Raw genomic sequence first — 6,008 nt, forward strand, 5'->3', positions numbered from 1 at the left:
TTATATGCTTAAAATTTTTTCCTTAAATCAAATTACCTTTTATACTTAATTTATTTTAAAAGAAAAATTTGTATCATTACCATACATTGAAAAGCATTGTGACCTGTCATAAAATAAAACAGTAATAATAAGTGTAATTAATTTTTAAAAATGTGATTCAATGCTAAGGTCTCACCTGGGAAAGGCTTTGAATCTCTCTTGATTAAACACGTAGATTAGCAGGACTTCTGGGTGCTCAGTCAGTTGAGCAACTGACTCATGATCTCCCCTGGGGTCATAATCTGGGGTGGTGTGATCCAGTCAGATATCAGGCTTGTAGCCTGCTTAGGATTCTCTGTCTCCGTCTGACCCTGGCCCTCTCCCCTAACTTGTGACTCTTTGCACCGCATGCTCTCTCTCAAAACAAACGCCAAGAACATACAAATGTAGGTTAGCAGACATTAGAGAAAAATTTTAAAACATAACACTAAACAAAGATTTTTCTCCTAGACCTAATTAGCAGTATTGAAATAAAATTGAAAGGAGAATTTTCTTGGGGCGCCTAGTCCGTTAAGTACCTGCCTTATGCTCAGGTCATGATCCCGGGGTCCTGGGATCCAGCCCCAGGTGGTTGGGCTCCTTGCTAGGCAGGGAGCCTGCTTCTCCCTCTCCCTCTGCACCTGGCTTGTGTGCTCTCTCTCTCTCTCAAATAAATAAATAAAATCTTAAAAAAAGGGAGAGAGAAAAAAAAGAATTTTCTCTGTGTGATTGAGTATTCTTGATGCCATACTTGTCTCAGCTAAAATCATCTTGGTACTTTCATTAGTCCCACCCTTCGGGAACGCTGCTGTATCTTATGTAGTTGATGCTACATTCCCAAACCCACAGATGAAATATGTATTCATTAGAAAAGTAATCACTGAGCATTCCTAAGTCAGGTACTATACTCGATATGGGAACTCAAAGAAATTAAGCAAGTTGTCTGAAATTAAATAATAGGTAAATGGAAAAATCTGTATTTGAAACCAAAGCTCAACTCTCTGCAGTATCTTTAACAACACAAGTTTATTTAGTTTTCAATCTGGGAAGAAAGGAGAGGTTGAGTCACTAAAGTTTCAAAGTGGAGGTATATTTTCCTCTGGGCCTTGAAGGATAAAAAGTTTTTCTCAAAGAGATAACTAGAGCCTAACCAAGCAGAGGAATTAGGGACAGCATAATTGCACTTACTATGTTCCCAGTATCACTCTACACACTTTCTATCTATCAACTTGTTTAATCCTTACAGAGACCTCTAATGCAGGTACTCTTGTGACTGTTTCTATACAGACATCTGAGAAAAGTGTGGCTTTTTACGTAACTGCCCACAGTTACAGTTAGCGATGAAGTGGGCTATGAGCCCAGGCAGTCTGGCTCCAGAGTCTGCACCCTTAACCATTCCATTAAAGTCTGCTGAGCAAGGGTAAATGAGTAAAAACATACTTCCTATTGAGTTAATGGTCAGTAGAGGGACATGGGCAAGATTTGGGACAGTGACATTTTACTTGAGGCAAGGATTTCTGAAGAGTTCATATCACAAAAAAAAGAATCATTCCCCCCTATGAATAACTATAATAGGGAGATTGCATCCTTACATATTATATCAATCCATAACTATCATATTTATGTATATCGTATGTATATTTTAAAACATTTGAAGGGCTTATTAGTGTGTTAGGACTGCCATAAAAAAAGTACCACAGACTGGATGGCTTAAACAACATAAATTTATTTTCTCACAATTCTGGAGTCTGGAAGTCCAAGATCAAGGTGTGAGTCAGCAGGGTTACTTTCTCCTGAGGCCTCTCTCCTTGGCTAATATGTCATGGTCTTCCCTCTGTACTTGTTTGTGTCCTTAATCTCCTCTTATAAGCACATGAGTCATTTTAGAGTTGGGCTTACACTAAAAACCTCTTTCTAACTTAATTACCTCTTTCAAGACCTTATCTTCAAATACAATCATATTCTGAAGTATATTGGGGTTAGGATATCAACATATGAATTTGGGGGGGGGAACACAATTTAGCCCATAACAAAGTGAATAATAAAAACATAATACAGAAATAATTTTAGCACCTGTAAATTTGTTTCAAAGTTATGTGGAACATTTTAACACTAGCATACTATTAATAATGTTTAAATAACATTACAGTAGTCCTCACAAGCCCATGCACAAATTTATAAGCATATCCACAGGATGTTAACAAAGGACCTCCAATACTGCTGGTAAGCAGCTAAAATGCTGCCACCATGTGTCTCCAGTGGAAAATACAGCTTGAAATTCATTTTTAAAGTCAGTATTTAAAATCTGTGATTATTGAGGCGCCTGGGTGGCTCAGATGGTTAAGCATCTGCCTTTGGCTCAGGTCATGATCCCAGCGTCCTGGGATCGAGTCCCGCTTCGGGCTCCCTGCTCCTTGGGAGCCTGCTTCTCCCTCTGCCTCTCTCTCTCTCTGTCTCTCATGAATAAATAAATAAAATCTTTAAAAAAAATTAAAAAATAAAATAAAATCTGTGATTATTTTCAGAGTTTCATATATTTTCAAATTAGGGCTTTATAAATATTTTTATATCACAAAATAGAAGGTTCTTGAGGAAAGAAGGAGAAAAGGTTCTTGAGGAAAGAAGGAGTTATATATGGAAAAATCAATTTCAGTCAAGTTTGTGAAGAACTTTAAATAGGATCTTGCTAGTTAGCATTTCACCATTATCCTGTGCAGAAGCTATTGCACCATAGGCAAGGAAATAACACACTAGGTTTTTGTTTAGGAAGCCTACTCTAACAACGGTGTGTAAATAGATTGAAGTGGAAAGCAGATGAAGTGATGCAGAGAAATGGGACAGAAAGAGAGATGAGAGGCTCCTATTTTTATACTCTAGGTGAGACACAGTAGGGGCCTGAATGAGTAACTGGCAGAGAATAGAGATGAAAGAGTAACTGGTGGATATTTTGGAGATAGAATTAACAGGGTTCATTTGATGTAGAGAGAGGGTCGAGTCCAGGATAACTTCATATTTTGTAGCTTGGGTATATTGGAGAAGGTAATTGATGTTTATTAAAATGTGAAACTTAGATACTCAGTATCTAACAGGTTTTTATAAATGGAGCTTGGAAGAAAAGTTCAGGGCTAAAATTTTAGAAACTACATATAAAAAGACAATGACAAAAACTGGGAGTTTTTGAAGTCAGAGAGTAAGAAATAAAATAGTTGAGAAAGAACCTGACACACTAAGTAGGATACCCTTTTGTGAAAGGAGAGAAACAGTTCACAGTCACAGAATTGCATGTATGATGTGTGTTTACATTTTTTAGAAATTCTGGTAAGTATCCGAGAGCACAGTATTAAGTTAGGGAGGCAAAAATGAAATAGATATGGTTACAGTAATGAAAGGATTCACAATCAAGGGAAGAAAGCCATTATATAAAAGATAATTGTATTACAGTGTTGTAATTGCTACAATAGAAATATGGATAGGTTATTACAGGAGAACAGAAAGGAGGCACCTTCCACAGTCAGAGGGTGGAGGTGTCAGAAAAGTCTTCACGTAGCAAGTGAATTTATACACATTTCTAAGGACTTAGTGTGTGCCACATACTCATCTTAGCCCTTTATAAATATTACCTCAACTAATCTTCAAAGCAACCCTACAATTAGTATTATATCCCCTATGTTAGAGATGGGGAAACTGAGGCTTCAGCAGGTTAAATAGTTTGTTTGCATTCACATACATAGTATGTAGCAAAGGGACATTCAAACACTCCTCTGATAGATTTCAAAACCATTCCACTGGCCACAAAGTTATACCTCCTACTTTGCGTGTAAAGGTTTGACCAGGCTGAGAATTGGAAGTAGAGGGTGGCATTCCAAGCCTCATATAAGCAAAGGTGTGATACACATAGGAAGCTTCTACCACTTCTAGCTTGCAGGAATTTATAGAGTTCAGAAAGAGATGAAGCTGGAAAAGAAATCAGAAGCCAGACCCCGGAAGGAGGAGCCTGGACTTCATGTTGTAGGTAATTATAGCCACTGCAGGGTGAGACAAGGGGATAACACGATGAGTTAGTGTTTCATGTAGGTCTTTCCGACAGCTGCCTGATGGCAGGGGTTAAGTTAGGTTTAAGAGATAAATGATGATAGCTTATTACAGCAGCGGTAGTGTGGGTGGAGAAGAAATAAATTTGACAAGAAGGTAGAATTAGCCTGCCTTGAAAAGAGAATAGAATGTGAAAAAGGCAACTTTTACAAAACCAAAGTAAAAAAAAAAAAAAAGGATTTTCCTATTTCACACTTGAAATGTATCAACGGGTCTGTGATTTTCATTCGTCACAGGTATCATCTATCGGTTTAAAAGATTAAGTTAAGAATACTGGAGAAGAGGCAATACTTTGTTTTGCCCCTGTGAGACTCTTGTGACAGGCTTTACAGATGAAGACCGATTAAACTACTTTCTAACTTCATGGGATATTAGTCTTTATGATTAAAAAAAGGAGAAGAAAGAAAGAGAAAAACCTTAAAAACAAAGCTTCTGGTTCACAAATTCCTCCATGAAACTTATTGATGCAGGGATTTAGAAATAACTGAAATGACATGCCTCTGGCATTCTTACTTCTATTCTTTGGGTATACAAAAACCTGTTTGATGACCTAGCTTAAAGTCTTTGACCTCCTGAAAAGGCATGCTACTCATGCACCAAATTACGTCACACATGAATGACACGGCCGCTGTGTTCATCAGTCAAGTAACTTTCATAACCACAAGGGAATGCCCAACAGTGGCTGTACCCTTTGGAATATCATGTTTGGGAGCACAGATCTTCACTAGTAAAGCTATGAAAGCAACGTCTTCTTCCAAATGGTATGTCAGTGAGCATTTGTATTTCATTTAAGAAGAGTACTCAATTTAAATTTTAAGCGATTTTGTTATACGGAATTAAATTCCAGGGCACCTGGGTGGCTCAGTCGGTTAAGTGTCTGCCTTTGGTTCAGGGGCTCAGGTCATGATACCCGGGGTCCTGGGATTGAGCCCTGCCCCCAGCTCCCTGCTCCTCGAGGAGTCTGCTTCTCCCTCTTCCTCTGCCCCTCCCCCTGCTCGTGCTCTCTCTCACTCTCACGCTCACGCTCGCTCTCTCTCTCTCAAATAAATAAATAAATCTTAAAAAAATTAAATTCCTAAGTAAGTGATTTAATATGGATGTCAATGTGTCATTTTTTCCTCTTAAAATATGGGGAAGCATCAGTTTGCAAGTGGTTTTGTTAGTTTGTTTGTTAAGTAGGCTCCACACCCAACAAGGGGCTTGAATTTACAGCCCTGAGATTAAGGGTTGTGTGTCTACTGACTGAGCCAGCCGGCACCCCCAAGTTTGGAAGTGTTTAAACTGAGAAAGTGTCTGAATCCAGCATGTACAACAATAGCTAAGTATAGGGCAGCAATAAGATCCCTTGGGTATTGCAGCGTTTCTACCAGAAGATGTGCTGTCATTCTGGTCAGAACCACAGAGCTCCCAAACCTCAGCAGGGCGTTCTCCAAAGGAGAAACTAGGTGCTGACAGGAAATGAGAATGGTGGTGGATGCTGGTGGCAGTAAATGTCTATGACAGGAATTAAAGGATTCATAATCAATCCAGGAAAGTGCATTTCTAAGAGCAAAAATGCCAAGGAAAATGGATCCTTATTCCTCGAGGGAATTAATTTTTTTGTGACTTCATTTGTCTTTTAGAAAATCACTTTAGCATCGACTTCTTATTTATTTTTGGCCTCTCTGATATTTTTTTTTGTGAATCATTATTTGTACAGTGCTGATCATTTTTTCTTCTTCTAATTGCTCTGATTTTCATCATTAGTTTTAGATTCATTAAACCCCTCACAAATATTCATTAGGGAGCTACGTTAGGGTGTGTCATTCCATTTTGTGCTTACTTCTCTTTGCGGGGGGTGGAACTTATTTATTGCTCTGAAGGAAAGAAACCGTTTGAAGGAAAGAAGTTTTCACATC

The sequence above is a fragment of the Neomonachus schauinslandi genome, chromosome 2 (genome assembly GCF_002201575.2).
Source record: "Neomonachus schauinslandi chromosome 2, ASM220157v2, whole genome shotgun sequence".
Lineage (NCBI taxonomy): Eukaryota > Metazoa > Chordata > Mammalia > Carnivora > Phocidae > Neomonachus > Neomonachus schauinslandi.